At 41.0% G+C, this 15,984-nt stretch overlaps 1 protein-coding gene and 1 long non-coding RNA gene across 4 annotated transcripts in view; both read right to left on the reverse strand.

Moving 5' to 3' along the window:
* Nucleotides 1–15,984, reverse strand: part of SEMA3C (semaphorin 3C) — a 187,435-nt gene that overhangs the window by 123,812 nt on the left and 47,639 nt on the right. The gene's annotated exons all lie outside the window — the stretch shown is intronic.
* LOC138849046 (uncharacterized) lies at nt 1,699–15,286 on the reverse strand. The gene is made up of 2 exons (XR_011387412.1): nt 6,569–15,286; nt 1,699–6,191 (listed from the first exon to the last, which is right to left on the reverse strand). It is a non-coding gene; the product is annotated as an uncharacterized lncRNA (long non-coding RNA).

Genomic DNA, 15,984 nt, shown 5'->3' on the forward strand with positions numbered 1-15,984 from the left:
GCTATCTAAACAAACCAAGAAGTTTTACTAGTTCAAAATTTTGCTTGAAAGACTTGCAATGTGTTAGTAGCTTGTTTTTTAATGTCTGTTATTAAATGTGATATTTCTAAATATGAACAAGTATATTCCATATTCACGAAGTAGAAACCTAGCAGATAATTTTTTCTCCCCAAAAACTTCCATGATTTTCAGAAATTGACCATAATGCACAAAGCTTTATTGAATTATCTGAGCTACTTGCTTTAAATTCACATACCTTTTTATGCATCTAATGGTCCCCACTACACATATACCATTAACATATTCAAAATAAACATGAAGATGGCACCAAGGCTTTGGTTGAATGCTTAAGATGCATGTTGGGACACCCACATCCCATTTCAGAGTGCCTCAGTTCAAGTGTTGACTCTGCTCACGATTCCAGCTTCTGCTAATGTGCAGCCTGGAAGACGTCAGGTGACCACTCTAGTCCTTGGGTCCCTGCCATCCACATGGGAGAGCTGGATTGAATTCACACCTCCAGTCTTCAGCCTGGCCAGTCCTGGCTATTCCAAGTATTTGGGGAGTGAATCAGAAGATGGACAATCTGTTTCTCTTTTCTTTCAAATAAATAAAATACAATAATAAGAAGGCACTTATTACTCACAATTGCATTTACTTTCCTAGGAGGAAAGCTTCCAGGCCAGTCCTACTGGATAGGCTTCCAGACGCCTCTGTAAACTACTGGATCACAATTTCTTTAGGTGGAGCCCAAGAATGTACCCTATCAATCTTCCAGATGATACTCAGCTCAGGCAGGTTTGAGAGCCATTGATCTTTGGAACATGACACAACAGAGAATCTTGCCTGAAGTTCTTCCATTTAGTTGAATTGAAGACCAGACCCTGGGCTCCACAAAAACATTTTTTGTTATGTAGATGCCCACATACATAGCAAACTGAAAAATCTCCGTAAGTAATGTACAGCCACTAAAGTGTGCCCCTCCAGAGTTCTAGTTTGAGATGAGAACTTTTGTTTGTCAATTCATGAAACCACAGACTTTTCCAGGAGGTATTCTAGTTTTGCCGACAAGGAAATCATTCATGTCAAGTGGAGGCATCATCACTATATACAATTCGCAAGGGCTCAAATGCCAGTGCATACAAAGAAAGAGAAGTTTCAAAAACGCCTAGGACAAACAGACACAAGAGCTTGAGTTATGTCAGGGTGAGCCACTCAAGGTCACAGTGCTGTTAGGCACATATTAGAGACACCGCTTTCCCACTCTCTTCCACGACACTAGTGTGGTTAGTCACATCCAGTGCATTTCCACCCAGAATGGTTCTAGCTCTGCACAGGTAACCCTTCATTTCCCATTTCCATTTATTTCATGAAGTTTAGTTTTGAAAGGAAATGAATCTTTCCACTGTAACTGAACTTCGAATGTAACTGAACCCTAGACCTGTAGAACAGAATGGTAAAATTCAGGCTCCTCATTTAGAATTGCAATGTTTGTCCCCTTCATTGGAGCATTAAACTTTATAGGGGCTTTTAATATTTTAGGCAAATTTTTCTCCTTAACCTTTTTCTATCATTTGAAATTTTCTTGTAAAACATATTCATCCTACTGCTGTTCTTAGACCATAAATCCAAGAGAAATGAATAGTGGAATAGACTCAAGTAAAAAATATTTTTTCTATATATATGAGAAGAGGGGTATTTTTTTAAGATTTTATTTATTTATTTATTTATTTCACAGAGTTACAGACAGTGAGAGAGAGAGACAGAGAGAAAGGTCTCCCATACGATGGTTCACCCCCCAAATGGCCGCCACGGCAGGAGTTATGCTGATCTGAAGCCAGGAGCCAGGTGCCTCTTCCTGGTCTCCCATGCAGGTGCAAGGGCCCAAGCACCTGGGCCATCCTCCACTGCCTTCTCAGGTCACAGCAGAGAGCTGGACTAGAAGAGGAGCAACTGGGACTAGAACCCCACGCCCATATGGGATGCCGGTACCGCAGGCGGAGGATTAACCTAGTGCGTCACAGTGCCGGCCAAGAGAGGCATTTTTAGAACTACATAGAAAGTATTAAAATATTTTATCTAAGTCAAATGTTTAGACAGACACATTTAGATAATCTTTCTTAAGATCTTAATGTTTCCTTTGATGCTTAGAACAAGTACATTACTAAGCTTTGGTATGCTCCTTATTCAGATTTTAGGGTTGCTTTCAGAAACTCAACCTACTCTTCCCTGTCATTTCCAAGCTCATCCTAATGATCTACGTCAAGCCTCAGGGGGACCAAGTAAGTCTACAACGTGGTGGGAAGGACCTGAGTCAGGGCAGCAACCCATCTTACCAGCAAGGACTGAACTCCAGGTGTTGAAAACAAGGAATCAAAGGGAGACTGTAAATCAAACACAAGCTTACCTGACTTTTGGTTAACAATTGTTGAGGGCACACACTTTCAAACTTAGCACCCTGCTGCTGTCGTATTGTGTTGACAGCCTCCTTGGAGCTGCCTCTTGGGTGCACTGTATGGCAAGCTCCTCTCCAAGACAAAGCACAAGGCCTTATTTGGTGATGATAGCTCAGCCTCCAGCTCAGTGGCTGGCACAGAAAATGTTTCTGAACTGAACTGAAATTTAGAAATCCCTGACACCTTTCACATGTGTTTTGGTTTAGGCGTCTCTTTGTAAAGCTGCCAGACACAAGTTATTTTTTAACTAATCAGGTTTCAAGAATGTCTCCTCCATCGGGCTACAAATGCATAAACTTGGCAAACAATCTTTTAATTAATAAGTATGAAAATTTTGTGCTGCTTATATAACACTCACTTAGCTTTTATTCAATTGAGTCTTGGTGCCTCTGAACAACCCTGTCACATGTATGCCCAGCAAATGCATAGCGACTGTGGTGCTTTTATCTCACCACTCAGTTTCCTAGGAGGAATCAACAACTGCTCAATTTTTACTCAATAAATAACGATGTTCTAACTTTTGAAATATTTTTATTACAAAACTGATCATGCATCTCTCCCTGAAGGTAAGCTATTTTCTGACCTTTCCATTAAGATTTTGAAACTGTTCAAAATCCTGTCATTACTTCTCCAAGATACATCACCATGTCTACAATAGCTATTTTGTCAGAGTGGAGTACCCTCATATTTCTACTAATCCAATGCTCTCGACATACAACAGGCCCAGCTGTGTCCCTCAAAACACTGCTATAACACACTAGAGCAAATCAATTGAGCAGGTAAAACCTACAGCATGAGCTCTGCCCAATCACATGGATGTTACAGGGGCATTGTCCTGTTTCCGTTTGAGAGTATCAAAGTGATCTCAACCAGAATGTGGGATCTAAGTTCAATTGGCAGAAACCCAGAGTGAAGATCTGAGATTCAAGCCTGCAGAGGTCAAGGGTCCACAGCCATTATTCTTACTGCAATGGCAGAAAGCGAACAGGCAAGTGCATTCAATCAAAGGCGATGGACAGTGCAGACGAGGCCACCCACACAACTTAGTTTGCTTACTTGGTTCTTTTCATAGGATACCATGAATCCAGGTGCTGTGGGGTTTAAGCACTGTGTTTGTGAAGACCTCGTGTAGTACAGGCACCTCCAAAATACACTCACAACATTTGTTCTTTGGCTGAGGCTTGTGTATTCAGCGTCAATAAAGTCAACCAAGTCATTGTGTGACTTTAAATCAAAGGCACACTGCATGAAGTAGCATGGATTTAACTTAATTAACAAAGGTCTTTATCTAGTGAACCAAATATGAGAAAATGAGAAAATACCAACATGAGCATTCTTTTCACTATTTTTTTCTGACTACAGCACTACAAGACAGATCCAGATTTTGAGTTTGAGTATAGAGCATGTAAACAAAGTTTTCAAGTCAGCAAAACTTTGGTTCTCTAAATCCATTAGTCAATCCACTATTCCTAATCTTCAGAAAAATGTTTATATAAACTTTTATATATATATATGTGTATATATATATATATATATTTTAAAGAACAATGGCTACCAGATCAATTAGTCTGGAAAACTCACTATATATACATTAGACTATAACTTGTTCATTTGTAATATTGAAAGCTCAGTTAAACTTATCATGTAATATATGATGTCATATATTTACTTGTAACTATTTTCAGTATTCTGGCCCTTGCACTGAATATCCAATAAAATATTTAAATTTTAGAAGTTACTTCTTTTGATGTTTATATCACATTTTACAAGAAGTATCTGTGGCAATATATCAAGTCAAACATACAACTAGCCAACTTTAACATAAAACCTAGCTCTGTTCACCAAAATTAAACAGCTATAATTTAAATAGTTAAAGCCTTTAGGAGGCTGATGTCAAAAGTCATAAAGTGAAACTGCTATTGAAATACTAAGAATCACTGTTTCAGAGAGTATTCTTGACTATGTCCTATTTGCCAATCACTGTAGTAGGCTCTGAGAAGCAAACAATGTGCGTTCCTCACTGAGCTTTTAATCCAGTATTCAATTTAATGATGCAAAAACTGTTAGGTTGTTACTGAAGTAATCTTTAATTATCTGGTTATCTCAGAAAACTTACCAGGAAAAATAGGACATAAAGCAGAAGGGTGAAAATGAAGAAAAACAAACAACAGCTTGTAAAAAGCCTCCAAAATATTACAATCAGAAAATCTTTTATATTCCATGCATCAATGCTGTTAGTTCCCAAGTTTATCATTTTAGATTCTACTTCTCCCTTAGGCTTAAAATTTTCTCATTTTCCCAAATACCCAAGTATTTCTTCCTGATTATTCAAAGCATAATTGCAACTCAGCTGATGTTGACCACAACTCTGTATCTTAGCTCCAACCCAGCCTTGTCTCATCTTCCTTCTCCTGCTAAAGGTACACTCACCCAGATACCTTGGGTCAACACATTTCCTCTTACTGGTTCCTCATTCCTGCCTTCACCCTTGCTGTTGCTTGGTTGGTACCCTCCATCATACAACATGACCCTTTCATCACTTGAAGATTAGAATGTTTGAAATGTTTCTATTAGCCTAGCTTAATCATGTGTGGCATTTACATATTCTCTGGGGACAATAATAACCTTCCTTTCTTTAAATTCCCTTGTTATTAATCTGCTTTGTGGCCTTCAACAAGTCACCCAAGATCTGTGAGAAATAAATGTGTGAAATTAAATGGTATCATCTAAAATCCCCTCCTTTAAAACTCAATGATTCTGTATCAGAGAAACAAACAAAAACAATCCATATTTTTTAAATTCTCAACTTTACATATATTAAATATACATTTAGAGTAACACTTAACTAAGCGCTCTGGCCACATCATCCATGATACCTCTGAACCCATCTACCGTGGCAGCCTACTGAATAACTTCCTATGGCACAGAGCATTCCAATCTGCCTGATTCTCTTGACCCTTGCGTCCACAATCTTCCTTCTCAACATTTATCTTTCAGTATTTAAGGATGCATATGAACAACCAGTATGTGAATGGATACAATTCTGATTTCCCTTTAATTTTTATTTATTGGAAATGAAGAGGGACAAAGAGACAGATGGGAAGATAGAGTTCCTATCCATGAGTTCACTCTCCAAATGTCTGTAATGGTTAGAGTGCTGGGCCAATCTGAAGCCAGGAGCTGGGAACTGGATCCTGGTCTTCTACCTGGGCACAGGAACCCAGTTACCTGAGCCATCACCTGCTGCTTCCCAGGGTGTGCATTACCAGGAAACTGGAATTAAGTGTGGAACTTGAACTCGAACTTAGTCACTCTGATGTGGGACAAGGACACACGATAAGCAGCATCTTAACCTCTAGGCTAATGTTGACCCCAATATCTTTCTTTTCAATGAAAACAATACTTATTTTGTATTTCTTTTATTATAGTTGATCCATAAGGAGATAATTCCTGACATTATAGTCATCAAGTATAAATATATTAAGAGGATGAGGCCGGCGCTGTGGCGCAGTGGATTAAAGCCCTGACCTGAAGCACCAGCATCCAATATGGGCACCAGTTCTAGTCCCAGCTGCTCCACTTCCAATCGAGCTTTCTACTATGGCCTGGGAAAGCAGTAGAAGATGACCCTGCACCTGCGTGAGAGACCCAGAAGCAGCTCCTTGCTCCTGGCTTCGGATCAGCACAGCTCCGGCCATTGTGGCCATCTGGGGAGTGAACCAGCAGATGGAAGACCTCTCTCTTTTTTTTTTTTTTTTTTTTTTTTTTTTTTTTTTTTTTGACAGGCAGAGTGGACAGTGAGAGAGAGAGACAGAGAGAGAAAGGTCTTCCTTTGCCGTTGGTTCACCCTCCAATGGCCGCCGCTGCAGCCGGCGCACCGCGCTGATCCTGGCAGGAGCCAGGAGCCAGGTGCTTTTTCCTGGTCTCCCATGGGGTGCAGGGCCCAAGCACCTGGGCCATCCTCCACTGCACTCCCTGGCCATAGCAGAGAGCTGGCCTGGAAGAGGGGCAACCGGGACAGAATCCGGCGCCCCAACCGGGACTAGAACCCGGTGTGCCGGCGCCGCAAGGTGGAGGATTAGCCTATTGAGCCACGGCGCCGGCTGGAAGACCTCTCTCTATCTCTGTCTACCTTTCTCTGTAACTTTGTCTTTCAAATAAATAAAATAAATCTTTAAAAATATAAAAATAAATAAATATATTAAGAGGAGGTCCTGAACTTCACTTCTCTTTTGTATCTTATGCCTAATTCACTGTTTTCCATAGAGTATGTATTGAATAATATCTTTTTAGTCATGATTAAGTAATTGGAATGAAATCACCTCATTAATTAGCAGGTTAAAGATCTCAAAATGGTTCCAAATGTTTCCTTGATTAATTTGCATAAAACTCTATCACATAGATCACAGATTTAATTTGCAGGTAAGGACACTGATTCCCATGACAGTTAAGTAATTTGTCAAGATTATGTAAGTTGATGGTAAGAACGACTGTTGTCTCAGGAGACTAATGTCCTCTCCATGATATTACACTCAAAATTCAAATTAAAAAGAAATGTATTTGCACAATGAAGTTTCCTGGTTTAATGAAAGATCTGGAATCAACTATCTTCATGCAATTACTTCTATCTCTTCTTATTTTTCACACTTGCATTTCCTTAAGTGGTTGTGTCACCTGGGCAAAGGACAGCTTATCAGGGAATTCCATGACGACGGACGCTCAACATCAGGGCACTCAGCACTCTGGGGCGATGCCAGGGCAGCCTCCTAGGTGTTTGTTTTGACTGAGAACTGTCTGGCATTCTGCAGAAGCAAGCATTCACTCAGTGCTGAGGGAGCCATTCCTAGAGCTTCTGGAAACCCAGCAGTCATTTTAAAGAATCCCCAATAGATAAGCATTATTTGCATTTACAAACCTGGTTCTTTGGCTACAAAATTTTTCTGGTGGAAAAAGTAAATACAAACTTTCCAAAAAAGAAGTGTGTTGTGGCCTCTCCAGCTTAGAAGCTGACACAGTGGCTGACCACATGTGCTCAGAGAAAAGACAGATAGCAACGTGAGGTTGGAACTGTGAAGCCTGTGGCCCAAGAAAGCTGAGTAGCAATTGTAAAAGCAGGGAGAAGTGAGAGGATTTCAAGGAAAGGGTCAGGTCGGAATAAATGCCTACTGGGGAAATCCCTATGTAGAAAGCACTCATTTTCTAATATACAAAATCCGCAAAAAATTGTCAATTCAACATGCAATTATGGGAATTCATAATAATGTTTTCTGATTCATGGTTTCAGGAAAAATAGTTTAAAATAACCAAATACATCTAGTTTAGAGCACACATAAGACAAACACACTGCCAACATTTCAAAATGTTACAGTATAGAAATCACTATTAAATATTATTATTATGAGGTTAACCCTGCCTTCACATTTTTCTACAATGTTGAGGGATTTTCTTTTTTAAAAGATTTATTTGAAAGGCAGAGTTACACAGAGAGAGGCAAAGATGAGGGGGGAGGGAGGGAGGGAGAAGGAAGGGGGAAGGGGAGAGGGAGAGAGAGAAAGAGGGATCTTCCATACACTAGTTCACTTCCCAAGTGACTGCAATGGCCAGGGCTTAGCCAGGAGCCAGGAACCTCAATCAGAAATCCCAAATGGGTGTCAGGGATGCAAGTACTTGGGCCATCTTTTGCAGCTTTCCCAGGTGAATTAGCAGGGAGCTGGATCAGAAGTGGGCATGTGGAACTTGTACCAGCCCACATATGAGATGCAGGCATTGCAGGAGGCTGCTCAACCTGCTGTGCCACATCGTCAGTCCTAGTGTTCAGTTTTTTGACCTCTCCATGTGTCCTTGCCTATTGCCCAAGGTGGTCCATGAGTTTGTGAATTGCCCATAGAGGCAGAAGCCATGCCATGCCACTCAAAAAGCAGGAAGGAAAATAAGGATGCAGAAGACCTCATATGATAATGCTGGGAGCAAATGTCTCATTTCTATCTATATCCACATGTATAATCACACACCCACAGAGACACACACACATGGACAAGTGTGCACATTAACATCCCTGTGGAAGAAGTCAGAGAAGGGAAGCACCTATTAACTTTAAAGACCAAATACACAATGTAAATGAGTCAAGAACACCAGAGGTACCACAACTAAGGATAAACAGGTACTGAGTCTTGCTCTTAAGGACAGGATAGGATAGGGCACAGTGAGGAATCGAGAAATTGCGAAGTGTTATGCCTGGTTTCCAGAGGGTAGCTGTTTCTTAGCTCTGATAGAATCTGTACTGCCATATTTTCTAACATTTTAGGAGAAATAATTCATTTTTATTAAAATCTTGCAACCAGAAGATGCTGACAACTAATTCATTGTATTCAAACATGGCGTAGGTCAAGACACATGTGAGGCAATCTGACCTGCAGGCAGCAATCTGTGCCTTCTGAAATAGAGGATGGTTTCCTTTTGTCTCTCAGTGAAAAACAAAATAAATGGCAGACGTGAGGCAGCACCAAGAACAGAAACGCTTTCTTTCCTCTCTAGATCTTTCTCTCAAATTTTAGAATAGAACCTTGATTATCAGTATGTGCATCAATCTTAAGTTTGTGATCAGTTGATGACTATACTCTTTCCCTGAAAGCAAAGACTATTCGTGAAATTTACATTAGCACTTTGTTGTTTCAGGGAGGGGATCACTTTAATCATAATCTGGAGAAATTCCCCCAACGAACAGATTGCAGGAATCCTTTAGCTGGGGGCTGTAGGGTTCTATAACCGACTAATGTGGCCATGCCAGGCGTCCTGGAAGGAACTGAGGCAAACAACCAATGCCATACCTGTGAGTCAGGAATCACCCATATTGAATGTAAAGGAAGCTTTCCTTATCAGAGCAAAAACTGGATTATGACACTATCAGGAATCTTTAAAATTAAGTATATCAAGAAAAAATACTGACTATTCCTAAAGCCTAAGTTACATTACATTTAAGATTAAACTATACTTTGCATATGTTAAATGGATAAATCAAGAATGACTATACAATGACTATACAATGAGTATGGTGGAGATTTTTCCAACATGCATTTTTTTCAATAAATCCTGACTTGGTATAATTTTTTTTAGTAAATCTGACTTTGTATAATTATTAGTCACTTGGGTGAATGAACTGGAACATCTCCTCCCCCTCTTACACACACACACACACACACACATACACACACACACAAATTTGGCAAAGCACTAAGAAGTCACATATGAATTTAATGTTTGTCATTAACTGCAATTAGCTGTCAAACTGTTAATGAAAATGTGTTTATTAGCAGCAAAGGAAATCAGCATCTCATTACAAGCCAAGAAAGAATGGCTAGATGGATACACCTACTTGTTCACAGATTAAATTATTACACAGTAAAAGTGCAAGTCTTCTGTGTTCCTTCTCACATCACCAATCCATCAAACATCCCATAGAGGCAGGAAAAACGTGCAGCCGCAATGCTTTTCCATAGGAGCCTGATTTCTACTTCCTACATTCTTCTTTGCCGCCCTTCAAGGAGAACGGAAAAGGATTTCCATTCCCGGGTGTTTCCCCTGCCAGGCACTGTGGTAGGAACAAAGGGAATCATAAGGGTATGAGTGCCTGACATGGGGATCGGCTAACATGTTTTCCTCCTGCCTATATTCAGAATCACAGGATGTTGTAGCTGGATGTTTTTTCCCAAACAGTGCCCCCTTTTCCTGGAAGCACTATGTGCCAGTAGCACCTGTCCAGTTCTGAAATTCAGACCTCAGGACCAATGTCAATCTATCGTCTCCATCTCCCTCATTTCTCAAACCAAACAAGGGTCTGGTCTCCTAAGAGCTCTAACTCTAAAATTGTCCTGTCTCAAACATCCAATACTTCCCCTTTCTGGCCATTTTCTCAGGTATTCTTTTCTCTTCTCATCAATTCTTTGCTTTGCCTTGTCACCAGAGTTCATTTTCTTACAGAACAGAAGATCAAAAATTCTCATGCTCCAAAAATTTCCAAGCAAGGTCTGTTTCTCTTTCTCACTGAGTCAAAGCCCAACCCCAGAGGTGGATGTTGTCAGAGCTCTCTCTGAACTCATTCTCCTAGCTCGTGTTTCCACTGTGCCACATCGTACTCTGTATGACGCTGGTTACTGCGCACACAGACCCAATCAGTGCCTTCTGACCTCTAGCTGTGACTACCTTGCCCCACCCAAGTAGCCTGACAATGTCTCTAATGTGTCCAAAGTCCATCTGAAAAGCTCCTTTCCTGCCTAGTCTTATGCCACCAATCAGTTCTCTGTGACACCACAACACCTTGTAGATGCCTCCATTACAGCAATGTGCTGAGTGTGTGTTGGATTAGCTCTTTCCCTTTCTGAGACCTAGGACTAGATTATATACATTTTGAAGTCAGTATTTATTCATTTCACTCAGTATATCTATTTGCTAAATAGATGTTTTCTTCCTTGTAATCAAATCCTCCTTCTCCAATTTTTGATAAGAAAATAAAAGCTTCCAGGTACCAGATGACTGAATTGCATTCGCATGGCCATTTAGACACAAAGCTAGACCTCCTTGTCACCCACACTACTACCCACACTACCTACCATGCCATGATGATAAACACTATCAGGAAATACCATGTTCCAGGGAGTGTTCTAAACACTTGCACGTGTGTTATCTAATGCTCACAACTCTACAGGAATCTGTTTTACCAAGGCACAAGCTGGAGCACAGAGATATTTCCTTGATTGTCCAAGATGATGTAGCCAATCGAAGGAACACGGGGCCAAAATTAAGCATAGGAGTTTGGCACCACAGCCCACATTTTTAATCCCCTCCTAAGGGACTTGTACCTTAAAGGATCACAGCAGAAAGAGACACATTAAGGAATGTCTCTCCACAATGGCATTCGGATACTTCTGACCCTGGGTAGGCAGGAGAAACTTTTAGAAGCCTCCCAACTCACACCATAAAGACCGTGCCTCCTCGCTGGATGGCGGGGGCTTGCCTTGGAGGAATACACGTCTTTTTGCCTGGCTGAGTTCAGACCTTTAACACTGGCTCTCTGAATAAGACTTGGCCACCTTTCATTGCTGTTCCTCTATAAAAGTCAACATGAGTTTCTGGCTGTAAATTTGGCATGCCTTACTAATGAGCTCAGTTGTGCTTTCTGTCTGTGGTCCATTTACATTGATGTGACCTCATTCATTAGCACATACGTATTTATAGTTGTAAGAAATACACGAAGGTTTCCAGAACCTCTGCCCACTCACAATTCAACAGGGGAGTAGTTGGAGAGATGATAACAGTATACAGGAAAAAGAAGAAAAAATAACTATTTTAGCTAATTTCTACTATAAAATTACCTGTCCAGTGTAGTACCTTATTCCTGTTACTTCCATGTTTGGAGACCTTTAATTTTTCTACACTGATAGCATGATCAGTTTCACATCCACCACCTTGCATGCGAAGCTTCCTACGGAGCTAGCACAATTCTGTTCTTCTAGAGAACTGGTTAGTCTATGGTTAAGATGCTTGCATTCCCATTTTGGCACACCTGGGTTTGATGCCTGGCTCTAACTCCTGATTCCAACTTCCTGCTAACACAGGTTTTGGGAGGCAGCGGTGATGGTGCAATGAGTTGGGTTTTTGACACTCATGTAGGACATTTGGATTGAATTCCTGGCTCCTGCCTTCAATCTGGCCTAGCTCTTGCTATATAAGTATTTTAGGGGGTGAACCAGAGAATCAGAGCTCTCCTTCTCCCCTCCCATCTCTCCACCCCCATCAGATGGCGTGGTTAGGACCCAGGATCTACTGTTTGTTTGGGGTTATAACTAATCACTCTGTGCCTCATTCACCACAAATGTCAATTGGAGGTAATAATAATACCTAACATATAGGATTGTTTTAAAGGCTAAATATGTTTTATTGACAATTTACAATTTGTCTTCCACAACAAAAGAGCACATTGATAAATTATCTATCAAATGATTAAAATATAAATGATATTGCCTTCAAATGATTAAAAAGTTTTTCAAAGTTATTTTGATCCTAGAATAGCTTCTTCTGCAATATAAAGACCTTTGATAATATTTAAATCAGGTCACACCGAAAGTCATACAAATTTTTTAATTTCTTTGTCTTTTTGATTTGTCTCATGTAAAATACTTATTCTTAAGCAGTGTGAAAACACTTGTCAGTAAAATGAAAATGCTAGTGGTCTCAAAAAGCTATCCTTTTTAACTCTTCCCACAATTGCACTGTTTTCAGAGTCACACCGAACTGGGCCCAAGAGATCACAATAATTACATCCCAGTGGTGTTGACACTCAGCTTTGTCCCACAAGCTGTTGAGGACAGGCAGGGCGCCATCTGTCATGCTAGATGGCCACTGGTTAGCTTTAAGTGGTGGTGATTACTCTTCTGACATGCTAGAGTTTGCTTTTGAGTTGCATGCAAGGAGGGTTATCTTAGAAAAAGATTATAGCAAGATTATGAGGGCAAACTGATAATATATAGTCACAAAATTTAAAACACAAAATCACAGGAAACGTGCATCAGTCAGTCATAATTATACTTCCAACTAAATATTTTTAACAACTCTCCTAATTCATTATGTATTCCAAGATAGGACATTTGCAAGTTACTCTTACCAAATTCTTCAAATTTGGAATGTTTAGCCTCATTCCCCTCCCATTTCCACGCTCTTTGTAACCTGCAAATCTCTGGCAGGACCATCATCCTTGGTACAAAAAAACTTCTAGAAAATAGCTGTGAGGAATAATTTAAAGTGTGATTTTAATTATCACATACTCCCTCCTCTAAACTTAATGTTTTCATGCTGTTTCATGATATTGGCCATTGGCATTTCAAACAATATTCTACCTACTTTTCTTTTTAAATATACCTGTTGATAGATGGAACAAACGAAAATACAATCACTCTAGTCTTAAAATTAAAGTCCATTTTAAAGCAGTTTTTAGTGATTATATAATTAAATATTTCTTCATCTAGTCTTTTGGTCTCCACTGATTAGAAAATGATCATAAAACATTTTGTATTTTAAAAATTTTTTAGAGATTATTTATTTGAAAGGCAGAGGTATGAGACAGAAAGAGGGAGAGGCAGAGAGAGACAAAGAGAGACCTTCCATCCACTGGTACACTTCCCAAAAGGTTACAACAGCCAGGGTTGGCTCAGCCTGAAGTCAGGAGCCAGGAACTCCAACCTGTTCTCCTAAACGAGTGGCAGGGACACAAGCACTTTGGCCATCTTCCACCACTTTCCCCGTGCATTAGCAGGGAACTCAATCAGAAGCAGAACAGGCAGGACTGAATCGAGGTTGCAATGTGTGATGCTGCTGTTAAAGCAGTGGCTGAGCCTGCTGCACTACAACTCTGGCCCCTCTGTACTTTTTTTATGTATTTCCAAAATTCCCTTTTGGAATGTAAGGGATAATTTACAATGTATGAGGCTGGATGCACTACACTTGAAGCAATATGCCATAGATACCATGCCATGCTCCTCACTCAAAATGAAATCATTTCCTTCACCCAAAGTCACACATTCAGGGAGCTATCATGAAAAGTTAAAAGTGTACCTTTTTTGTTTAAATTTAATTACTTTTGTGATTTGTGCTTCTTCCATTAATTTTATTTTCGTAATACAACTTATTGTATTGTCATAAGTTTAACAGAGTAAAAATGATTTTCACAAAAATTGACATTGGAACACCAAAGTAATCCATGGACTTTTGTTTCTCACATAAAAGCCACAAAAGTGGGGGCAGTGCTGTGGCATAGTAGGTTATGCCTCTGCTTGCAGTGCCAGCACCCCATATGGGTGCTAATTCACATCCCAGCTGCTCCTCTTCCCATCCAGCTCTCTGCTAATGGCCTGAGAAAGCAATGGAAGATGGCTCAATTGCTTGGGCTCCTGCACCCAAGTTGGAGACCTAAAAGAAGCTCCTGACTCCTGCCATGCAGCCATTTGGGGAGTGAACCAATGAATGGAAGACCTTTCTCTGTTTCTCCTTCTCTGTAACTCTGCCTCTCTAACAAATAAATAAAATATTAAAAGGCATAAAGAATAAAGGAATTGACTTCAATGTGGCAGGTGGGGAGGGGCAGGGTGTTAAAGAAATCAAGAACAGTGTCCATGTTCTTGGCTTGGACATACTGGTTTTTGGGGCTGCCACTTACTGCTATGGAACAAGGAAGAGAGAGGTGCCTGGAGCAAGGAGCAATACCTAGTGCTCACAGTGAGATGTTGAAGGTAGATCTGGGCTGTGGAGTTTCACTGACATGTCCAAGACAGTTGTCTATCAATCAATGGCTTCAGGAGAGACTTGAACTGGAGCAAGCTTGGGAGCACAAAGATGGTGGTGGAAGCCTTGGCAGGAAGTGAGAATGTCCAGAACACAAGGTGTGTGATCCTAGGGGCACTGATATTTAAGATGACCCAATAGGCTGGCGCTGCGGCTCAATAGGCTAATCCTCCACCTAGCGGCACCGGCACACTGGGTTCTAGTCCTGGTCGGGGTGCCGGATTCTGTCCCGGTTGCCCCTCTTCCAGGCCAGCTCTCTGCTGTGGCCAGGGAAGGCAGTGGAGGATGGCCCAAATGCTTGGGTCCTGCATCCCATGGGAGACCAGGAGAAGCACCTGGCTCCTGCCTTCGGATCAGCGTGGTGTGCCAGCCGCAGCGCACCAGCCGTAGCGGCCATTGGAGGGTGAACCAACGGCAAAAGGAAGACCTTTCTGTCTCTCTCTCTCTCACTATCCACTCTGCCTGTCAAAAAAAAAAAAAAAAAAAAAAAAAAAAAAAAAAAAAGACCCAAAAAAGAGAAACTGCAGAGGAAGGAAAGGATGTGAATCATATTGCCATGACAACTGAAACAAAAGGCTAGTCTCGAGGAGAAAGTTGTCCCTCATGTCATAAAGATCTTATATCAGATAAGGGCTGAAATGTATCCTAACCTAGCAGTGAAGCAGGAGATGCAACTTCATTAGAGAAATGGGGGGAGAGGAGGAGCAAACCAACTGCCAGGTCCTAAAATCTAATGAGTAGGAGAAGACACACAAACAGCAACTTCAGAAATGCACCCAAAGAACTTGGCAGTGTACAGGGGAAGACAGAGAGGCAAGGCTGGAGGACTAGACCTTGCAAGAGGTTTTTTTAATAAAAGGAGACACCTGAGCATGTATTAATCAAAATGATCATTTGAGCAGGATTTCTTGAGGGGACAGACAGGAAGTGATGGACTAAGGTCCTTTTAAACCATGAGGATTCCAGAACACAATCACTGGAGCAGCCTCAGGGAGAAAAGCACTTGACCCTTTTGAGTCAGGAGGGCAATAGGCAAAGAGAAATATGGGTGCAGCGTCATTGCAGATACCAGACTGCTGTTCCTGATGTCACAGAAGGAGCAGCAGTACGGAACACAGACTCAAAGCACCCAGGACATGGGCCCAGTGCTGTGGTGCTGTAGGTTAAGCCTCCTCCAGTGGAACAGGCATCCCATATG

This window comes from Oryctolagus cuniculus, chromosome 3, assembly GCF_964237555.1.
Source record: "Oryctolagus cuniculus chromosome 3, mOryCun1.1, whole genome shotgun sequence".
Classification (NCBI taxonomy): domain Eukaryota; kingdom Metazoa; phylum Chordata; class Mammalia; order Lagomorpha; family Leporidae; genus Oryctolagus; species Oryctolagus cuniculus.